The sequence below is a fragment of the Dendrobates tinctorius genome, unplaced genomic scaffold (genome assembly GCF_039654945.1).
Source record: "Dendrobates tinctorius isolate UK_male_01 unplaced genomic scaffold, ASM3965494v1 ptg000007l, whole genome shotgun sequence".
Taxonomy (NCBI): domain Eukaryota; kingdom Metazoa; phylum Chordata; class Amphibia; order Anura; family Dendrobatidae; genus Dendrobates; species Dendrobates tinctorius.
The window spans coordinates 13763407-13774369 of record NW_027361675.1 but is presented as its reverse complement, the minus strand read 5'-3'; positions in this window follow the sequence as shown (position 1 = coordinate 13774369).

Here is a 10963-nt window from a genome sequence, read left to right as displayed (position 1 = left end):
GAATAACACGTAACTCAGATACCAAGACGAGCGAGGCCTCTGCTCGCAAGCTTGCAATCTATGAGAAGTTGATTGGATGCTTCGTGAATCATCATGAACTATATTTCCAATTTATGTGAATATGATAATGATTTGAATGTTGCATTGAAATTCAAATGAGAAAACACTAAAGAGAACAACAGTGGAACCCCTATAGAGTCAGTGCACTGTCATGGGGCTTGCTATGTGTTAAAGTGCTGTTCAGTTTGCCATAGTCATTATGTTTTAATTGCAGAAATGAATGTCACGAATGCCAAATAAATACTAAATGTATGAAGCTTATAATAAAATCAATGAACCTTTATAAATCTCTTTCTAGTCTTCTCGAATCTGAAAATGAGGGACTTCTTCGATTTGAACACCAGCATGTTGGATTTTTATAAATGCCTTTAAAACTAAAATGCATGCTCAACTGAGCAGAGTGTGGTTGCCTATGCTGGATCCAAAATATTATGCTATCGGCAGCATGATATTGTTCTGTGCTGCCAGTAATCATTTTTTAAGCGTGCTTAAAAATAATCGTACCTGACAAACAAAGCTTTATGCTCATTCATCAGATGTTTGCTGGTCTGTGCAGACTAGCTGTTAATCGGCAGCAAGCATTCTCAGGAATTCTCCAGCTCCGGTATGCTCTCGTTCCATCCCGGAACTCCATCCCAGAATGCTCTTATTCTGAATGGCCCGAGCTCCTTCAACACATTCATCCCAAAAGCCACAGTGGGGCCATTGCCAGGGTCTCCATGCATCTCTTCTAAGATCTGCAGCACCTTGGTGAACGTGTTCTGCTCATGTGGGGAGCAGAACATGACATAGCATCTCGCTTCCCTGTCCAGGGCCATCACAGCAATCTCGGCCTGCATAGTGGGGGTCATGGGGTGCATTCTTAGAATGCCTTTAACTCACTCGGTCCAGTCCCACAGCAGTGAATTGCTCCCCCTAAACTTTGGGAGATTGCTGAACATGGTCCCCAGTGGCAAACTGGCACTTGGGACACCCACGGCCGCTTGGTCTGTCACCTCTCTGCCCGTGGACTGCATCCTGCAAAGTACGCCAATTGTAAGCAGGTTGCAGATGCAGTGACGGAGAGGAGACAGAACAAGGGTTAACAAGTTTAGCAATTTAATTTAACAGGCTATAAGCTCCTCGCAGGGAGATTAAGGGTTAAAGAGTTAATGCAAGGACAAAAACAGAGGGTATAGGATGCGGAATAGCAGTGTTCCTTAGGATCCTCCTCAGCTGATCCCGCAAGGGTAGTAGCGCCGGCAATGACCGGGAAGTTGTGCACAGATAGGGTCCTTTAAGCGATGGTCCATCTTCTGGCAGCAGCGGTCGGTCTCCGGTACCTTCCGCTGAGCCACCAATCCATTAACTTGTGCAGCCAAAGAAAATAGGGCCGCAATCCTTCCAGGCACAACTGTGGGCTGAAGTGCAGCAACTAAAGGGACAGGCCGTGTGTGCTTGCCCGGCACCTGGCTCTCTCCCTTCCACACGTGCGTGGTACTCACGGTCATGGAGCGCATGGGGTTTCTCTCTCTAACAGCTCTGCTGGAGATGGCGGGAGCCGGCAAGCACGACTGGTCACAGCGCCCGTGCTCAGGGGACGTGCACCCTGCTGCACGCTGCTGGTACGCGCCAAAACTCCTGCCACCGATTGCGCTTTTATTTTTATCCGGCCCCTCCAGCCGAGTCATGAGGATAGTCCATCCGGTCCCTCATTCCTTCCCCCAGGCAACATGAGAGGCAGCCTCATCAGTTCCGGACCAGGTTCGGTACAGGTACCTGCAGCCCGGTACAACTCCTTACACAGCTATGGGCAGAATTTCATCATTTCTTTAACATGCTACCCAGCCTATTAATATATAGAAGCATAGAAATATTTGTGAACAAAGCCAAGTAATATAGCATGTGGATGAACAATGGGCCCCCAGAATCACTTTCATAAGGAAGATCTGTGAGATGGAGGAAAGATGATGAGTTCAGATTTGTCCACATTGAGCTTGAGGAAGCGAGAGGAGAAGAAGGAGGATATGGCTGATAGACACTCCAGGATTCTGAATAGCAAAGAGGTGAAGTCTGGGCCAGAGAGATAGATCTGACTGTCATCAGCATAAAGGTGGTACTGGAATCCGTGGGACTTTTTGGGTTGCCCCAGACAAAGTGTAAAGATTGAGAAGAGTAGGGGTCCTAGAACAGATCCTTGGGGCACTCCAGCAGAGCGAGGGTGGGATGAGGAGGTAGTGTGGGAGTGGGAGATGCTGAATGTGCAGTTGGAAAGGTATGAGGAGATCCAGGATAGGGTGAGGTCTTTGATGCCAAAGGAGAGCATCTGTAGTAGGAGGCAGTGGTCAACTGAGTCGAATGCAGAAGACAGGTCTAGAAGCAGAAGTATAGAGTATTGCCCATTTGATTTGGCTGTAAGTAGGTTGTTAGTAATTTTGGTCAGGGCTGTCTCAGTGGAGTGATGGGGGCAGAAAACAGATTGTAGATTGTCAAAGAGCAAGTTAGATGAGAGGTGGGTGGAAAGTTCAGCGTGGACGTGTAGCTCCAGGAGTTTGGCAGCGAATGGGAGCAGCGATATTGGGCAATAGCTGGACATAGCGGTCGGGGCGAGGTTTGGCTTTTTAAGGATAGGCGTGATTGTGGCATGTTTGAAAGCAGAAGGGAAGGTACCGGACGTTAGTGATAGGTTGAAGAGGTGGGTTAGGGATGGGATAAGTGTGGTGGTGAGGTTGGGGAGGAGGTGGGATGGGATGGGATCAAGTGCACAGGTTGTGAGGTGCAATTTGGAGAAGAGACAATTAAGTTCCCCTTCAGTGATGTTGGAGAGTGGCAAAGTCCTCAGCAGAGATGAGGGAGGTTGGAGGGAGCAGTGGTAGGTGAAGAAGGGAGTTAAAAGTTTTGAACAACTGTTTGAGGTTGTAAGATAGGGAAGATACGAGGGTTGTGAAATAGGCCTGTTTAGCAGAGGTGAGGACAGATTTGAAAGCGAGTGTTGCCTGTTTGCATGCAGTGAAGTCGTCTTGCGAATTTGTTTTCTTCCAACACCGCTCTGCAATCCTGAACATTTGCCAGAGCTTTTAGTGGTGTTATTGTGCCAGGGTTGTCTGTTGGTACGTCACATTCTGCTATGAACAAGAGGGGCGATCATGTCAATAGCTGATGCGAGAGGGGCATTGTAGAAAGCAGTGGCACTGTCTGTGTCATGGAGTGAGGATATGGATGCCAATGGTAGAATAGAGTCAGAGAGCGTGTCGGTGTCTAGGTGTGCAAGGTTTCTGCAGGGGTGCGCATGTTGCTGGACATGGGTGGCAGGAGAGGAGGACAGGGATGAGAAAGTGAGTAGATGGTGGTCGGATAGAGAGAGAGAGAGGAGGTGGTGAAGTTAGAAAGAGAGCAGAGGCGGGTGAAGACCTGGTCTAATGTATGTCCGTCTGTATGAGTGGCTGAGGAGGACCACTGAGTAAGTCCAAAGGCAGGGGTGGCATTTATGCACATGTAATCTAAGTACATGTATCAAAGTACTTCTGGCAGTTATAACATGGATGAATGTGACACGCATCTCTATTCTCTTCATACAGGTAACCAGCTTTTCCAATCTCTGCTCTGAATCCACTCCTGTGTCTCCATTCAATGTCAGCAAGCAGTTAATCCTGAATGCTATCTATGTGTTTTCAACTCTGCAAGCTTATATCTGGTAACCAGCTTTTCCAATCTCTGCTCTGAATCCACTCCTGTGTCTCCATTCAATGTCAGCAAGCAGTTAATCCTGAATGCTATCTATGTGTTTTCAACTCTGCAAGCTTATATCTGGTATATAGTTTTTTCAACTTACTCTGCTTGTCCCCTTATGTTGTGAGGTCAAGAAACTTTTCAAAGTGCTTTATGATCCATGTAGTGCTGGACATGTGTTTATTTGACCACAACATTTTATTGGGTCCTGGTGTCTCAATTTAGTGTGATTGATTAACGAGAAGAGAGAGAGCCCCAAAAAAAAAAAAAAACTTAGCCTCAACCTCCTATATATTCAGACCTAGCTAGGGGGAGCATTTATGCAGGGGTGGCATTTATGCACATGTAATCTAAGTACATGTATCAAAGTACTTCTGGCAGTTATAACATGGCAGTTAGACAGGGCAGGAGACAGATAAGACATTTATATACATCTACTCTCTGTACATTTGGAGGACAACAAATATATACCATATGCATTTGTGTAATGTATATCCTTGCCGCTGCATTCACACACATCCACCGCCCTGGCATTAACTCACCACACTCCATCCATATTGGCCCCTCGCTTCTTTCCTCTCCTTTGTATAGCACTCATGCTCTTTTCACATTGTTAAATTGCACAGATCCAGCCAGTCCCACCATTCAACACCAGAGACGCTCTCACAAATCACTTAACCATCTGCTCACTCTTTCTATCCTCCTTCTCCTAGTTGCAGGAGACATTGCTCCCAACCCTGGTCCCCCATGTTATAGAAAGTCAAACCCCCCCACTGCTACACTCAGTAACCCCTCTAATCTTATTAATATTCCCTGCATGCCATCTGTCTCTCTTAATTGTGCACTTTGGAATTCTCGCTCAGTGTGTAACAAACTCTCCTTCATTCATGACTTCTTCCTTTCTAATTCTCTTAACCTTCTGGCTCTTACTGAAACCTGGATCCAGCAGTCAGATACTACCGCTGCTGCTGCTCTTTCATACGGGGGGCTACACTTCTCTCATACCCCAAGATCAGACAATAGAGCTGGTGGAGGCGTTGGTCTGCTCCTATCACCAAAATGTACATTTCAGGTTATCCCTCAAGTACCCTCACTTGTCTTCCCTTCTTTTGAGGTCCATGCCGTCAGACTCTACACCCCCTTCTCCATGCGAGTGGCGGTGGTGTATCGTCCTCCCGGCCCCTCCCATCAGTTCCTGGATCATTTTGCCACTTGGCTTCCACATTTTCTCTCCTGTGACATCCCTACCCTCATCATGGGAGATTTCAACATCCCCATTGCTCTTCCCCTCTCCCCATCTGCTACTCACCTTTTATCTCTAACCTCCTCATTTGGCCTTTCGCAGCTTACTAATTCTCCAACACATGAAGACGGAAACTCCCTCGACTTGGTCTTCTCTCGGCTTTGTGCAGTGGATGATTTTGCAAACTCCCCTCTCCCGCTCTCTGACCACAATCTTCTTTCATTCTCTATAAAGAACTGCCAGGCCGCTCAGGTCACCCCCACTGTCCAGACTTATAGAAACATACAGGCCATTAACACCCAGAAACTTCTGAAGAACTTGCAGTCTTCATTGGCCCCTATCTCCTCCCTCTCATGTCCTGATTCTGCATTGAAGCATTACAATGAAACACTTCAAACTGCCCTGGATGAATTTGCACCCCCTATAAATAGAACACCACAACGCAGACGGCGACAACCCTGGCACACGGTGCAAACACGTTTCCTGCAGCGGTGCTCCAGGTGCGCCGAACGTCTGTGGAGAAAATCCAATCTACACGAAGATTTCATCCATTTTAAGTTTATGCTTAGAACATACAACACTGCCCTTCACCTCTCCAAACAAACCTATTTCAACACCCTCATCACCTCACTGTCCAATAACCCGAAACGTCTCTTTGACACTTTTCATTCCCTACTCAATCCAAGAGTACAGGCACCAACCACGGAGCTCCGAGCTGACGATCTGGCCACTTACTTCAAAGAAAAAATTGACCAGATCCGACAGGAAATTATCTCCAAATCCCCTCATACCATGCACTGTCCTCCCTCCCCCACTGCATCTAACTCACTCTCTGATTTTGAACCAGTCACAGAAGAAGAAGTAAGCAGGCTCCTTGCATCTTCTCGCCCAACTACTTGCACCAGTGACCCATTTCCGTCACATCTCCTCCAGTCCCTTTCCCCTGCTGTCACCCCTCACCTAACTAAAATATTTAACCTCTCTCTCTCTTCTGGTATTTTTCCCTCCTCATTTAAGCATGCCATCATACATCCACTACTTAAAAAACCATCCCTCGACCAAAACTGTGCCGCTAACTATAGACCTGTCTCTAATCTTCCCTTCATCTCTAAACTCCTGGAACGCCTGGTCCACTCCCGTCTTATCCGCTATCTCTCAGAAAACTCTGTTCTCGACCCTCTCCAATCCGGTTTCCGCTCTTTACACTCCACTGAAACTGCCCTCACTAAAGTCTCTAATGATCTGCTAACAGCTAAAACAAATGGTCATTACTCCATGCTAATTCTCTTGGATCTCTCTGCAGCATTCGACACTGTGGATCATCAGCTCCTACTCACTATGCTCCATTCCATTGGCCTCAAGGACACCGTTCTCTCCTGGTTCTCCTCCTATCTCTCCGACCGCTCCTTTACTGTTTCTTTTGCCGGTTCCTCCTCCTCTCACCTTCCCCTTACTGTTGGGGTTCCTCAAGGATCGGTTCTAGGCCCCCTCCTCTTCTCCTTGTACACTGCCCCTATTGGTCAAACAATCAGTAGATTTGGTTTCCATTACCATCTCTATGCTGATGACACCCAATTATACGCTTCTTCTCCTGACATCACGCCAGCCTTTCTAGAAAACACTGGCGATTGTCTAAACGCTGTGTCTAATATCATGTCCTCACTATATCTGAAACTGAACCTGTCAAAGACTGAACTCCTTGTGTTTCCTCCCGCTACTAATGTACCTACACCCGACATTGCCATTTCCGTCTGTGGTTCCACTATTACTCCCCAGCAACATGCCCGCTGTCTTGGGGTCATACTTGATTCCGAGCTTTCCTTTGCCCCCCACATTCGATCACTGGCTCGCTCTTGTCATCTGCACCTCAAAAACATTTCTAGAATTCGACCTTTTCTTACTTTTGACTCTGCAAAAACTCTTACTGTTTCTCTTATTCATTCTCGTCTCGACTATTGTAACTCTCTTCTAATCGGTCTCCCTCTTACAAAACTCTCCCCTCTCCAATCTGTCTTGAATGCTGCAGCCAGGATCATATTCCTCACCAATCGTTACACCGATGCCTCTACCTTGTGCCAGTCATTACACTGGCTACCCATCCACTCCAGAATTCAGTATAAACTTATTACCCTCACCCACAAAGCCCTCCATGGCTCAGCACCACCCTACATCTCCTCCCTTGTTTCAGTATACCACCCTACCCCCGCCCTCCGTTCTGCTGATGACCTGAGGTTAGTATCCTCAATAGTCAGAACCTCCCACTCCCGTCTCCAAGACTTTACACGTGCCGCGCCAGTTCTTTGGAATGCACTTCCCAGGTCAATACGATTAGTCCCCAATCCCCACAATTTTAAGCGTGTCCTGAAAACGCATTTATTCAGACTGGCCTATCGCCTCAACACATTAACCTAACCTATCCCTGTGTGGCAGAGCCAAAAGTTTTACCATAACCAGGTTCCCAGCATCATGTTCCCACATGCTTTATGCATCCATTAGCCCTTTGTGTCTGTACTGTTACACACTTAACATTATGGCTGGTCCATACAATCAGGGCAACTGTTACCACCCACCTTTCGTGTCTACCTCTTTCCTCATAGACTGTAAGCTTGCGAGCAGGGCCCTCATTCCTCTTGGTATTTGTTATAATCTACTGTATGTGATTATTGTTATGCTGTAATGTCTATTGTCTGTACAAATCCCCTCTGAAATGTAAAGTGCTGCGGAATATGTCGGCGCTATAAAAATAAAATTTATTATTATTATTATTATTAAAGGATGAAGTAAGGGACAGGATTTTGGAGGCTGCTAACTGAAGGGTATCAGTGGGGATGTTGAAGTCACCCATGATGATAGTGGGTATGTCAGTTGAAAGAAAGTGAAGAAGCCAGGTAGAGAAGTGGTCTATGAAGGCAGTGGTTGAGTCTGGAGGTCGGTATATGATGGCCACTTGGAGGTTGGAGGGAGAGTAGATGAGGACAGAGTGGACTTCAAAAGAGGGGAGGATTAGGGAGGGAAGAGGTGGGATTGAGTTGAAGGTGCATTTGGAAGAAAGGAGAAGACCCACTCCTCCACCATGTTTGTTGCCAGGGCAAGGAGTGTGGGTGAAGTGGAGGCCACCATAACACAGCGCAGCAGGGGAGGCAGTGTCAGAGGGTGTCAGCCAGGTTTCTGTGAGGCCGAGGAAGGCAAGATTGAGGTCATGAATCACATGAAGCTTATTGCAGATGGAACGGGCATTCCAAAGTGCTCCAGAGAGATGGAGCAAGGGGTTGGGTGTCAATGGCATGGGTTTTAAGTTGCGGTAGTTCTTATAAGATAGGGAGCGGTAGGAAGGGGTAGTAATGGGGGGTATGAGCTGTGGGGGTCCAGGATTGGGAGATAGGTCGCCAGCAGTGAGGAGAAGCAGAGAAAGGGAGAGCAGATGGGAGAAGCAGAGTGGACGGCTTGTTTTATGTTTCATTAGGACAGATTTGAGGTTGAGGAGCAGGTCAGCAGAGGAGGTCAGGTGGGGAGGAACGAGGGAAGGTGGGATGATTATTTGGTTGGAGGGTGCTGGGGTTTGGGGCTAGCGAAGGAGAGTGAGTATTAATGGAGCAAACACTGTGAGGGCATATGTAAACATGGTGAAGGAGTAAGAGGGTTAATAGAAAAGCTAGATCCCAGTAAAAATAAATGCTTACTCAGCGGACATTCCCAAAAGAGACAGGTACATAGTGTGGGGTCCTAACTCCTGCTGTGACTAACTGCCGTTGTAATAACTGCAGCTTCAGAATACTTCTGCTGCAGTGATACTTATGCTGCAGGAAGACGCGTGCCAGACCCCACACGTGTGCCCCTGACGCGCCCGAGAGACCGTGGGATATTCGGCTCTGGGCCCATTAACTTCAAAGGGAAATGTCACAGTGGCAGTGACCCAGTCAGTGGCCTCAGGTGGTCATGTAAAAGAGGTAGAATTGGATGGGGATAAAGTTTATGTAGTGATTCTTGACGCCAGTTTGAGTGTTTGACTGTAGTATAGAATAAGACTATGGTGGAATATTCGGTCCATGGAGGAGTACATAAAATCCAACATTTTGCCACGAGGTTTAAGGGTTTCTATTTATCCTGCATGGTAACCCTCCCCCCGCTTCCGCACTACTTGGGAGCAGGGTCTTTTGCGGTGCTCGGGTATTATTATGAATATGTTTCTGGAACATGACAGGGAGTTACTTGTCTCGGTTAAAAAAAACAGATCAAGGAATTGGATTGTAAATTGAATGCCTTTGATGAGGTGACACAGGTACAACCCTTTAAATTAAGCTTAAAGAGACTCTTGACAAGCATGACAAGGAGATCACTCAAAAGAAAAAATCTAAATTTCATAGGGACCGTAGGGATTTTGAGGATAAACAGGCATTTTAATGGAAGCATAAGGGTAATAGAAGATATGGGGCTCCCCCACATAAGGCTTCGGATAGAGCGGTTGAGGTCACCCGCAAATCGGATTATACATCTGGTAGTGATTTTTTATCGTCGGCAGAGAGCGAGGCCGACACCGGACCAGAAGGGGCCGCCGCAAACGGCCAGATGTCTACAAGAAGTACTCGATACAGGGGACACAGACCCCCGCAATACAATCAATACAGGAATTTTCGCAAATAGAGGAACAAGATACTTTGGGGGATGGAACTTTGGATATACAGGTACAGGATAATCTGTTACAAATTATTAATTTGTCCCAGTATAAACTTTCACCCACTGAAATTTCTCTTTTGCAGAGGGGTCTGACCTTTGCCCCTGTCAAGGCAATTGATAAATTTACCTTGGTTAAGGACCTTTATATTTTTTGCAGGCATTTGGTGCTCCAGGTGTTACGTAACAAACCACGGATGGTAGATGGCTTGGATCAGACGAACCGACAGGTTTTGCAGGATTTATTGGACCTCTTACAGGAGGACTCAAATACGGGTAAAAATTGTTTTCCCTTCAGAAATAAATCGGTGGTGGCTCCACCATTTGCGTTGGTTCCAGCCATTAGGGTCTTTTTTGAACTTGTCAAGAAAGACTTTTTGGCTATTCCCTCTAGGTCTCGACAGTTGGATAATTTGCTTGCCGGTGAAAGATCAGCCCTTGCAAGCCTCAGATCTAATAAATCATTTGTGATCAAGGAGGCTGACAAGGGTGGGAATGTGGTACTATGGCCACATGAGCTATATCAGGAAGAGACGCACCGTCAACTGGACAGCATTCGATTTTATAAAAAGTTACCATCGGATCCAACTGGACCCTTTTTGGTCAAGTTCAGAAGGCTACTGGATAGGGCATTGGAGTTGGGTATTATCAATAAAAAGGAAGTGGAATTCCTGTGGGTTGAACATCCTATTACACCTCAAGGTCCACAAGGATATTGTGAGACCTCTGGGCCGACCTATAGTGGCTTGCATAGGTAGCTTGTGTGAAAAAGCATCGATTTATGTGGATTATTTTCTTCAGTCCATGGTTAAAGATTTACCATCTTATATACAGGATACCTCCCACTTTATAAGGAAGTGTCGGGATGTTGACTTACCATCTGAGGCATTATTAGTCACCTGCGATGTTGAATCTCTGTACTCGAATATTGATCACTCAGATGGCATAAGAGCGGTACTTCACTTTTTTGACCAGGTGACGCAGTCTGACAGAATGCATGACTCCTTTGTTATTGATTTGCTTGAGTTCATCATGAAGCACAATTATTTCATCTTCGATAGATCTTATTATCTTCAGACGTCAGGTGTGGCGATGGGGGCCAGATGTGCTCCTGCTCTGGCAAACCTTTTCTTAGGCTGGTGGGAGGCAACTCAGGTTTATGTGACAGAATGGATAAGAGATAAAGTGCGGCATTGGTCGTGATTTATCAATGATATTTTTTTCATTTGGAGTGGAACAACGGAGGAATGCTGTGCTTTCACTGAATTATTGAATTCTAAT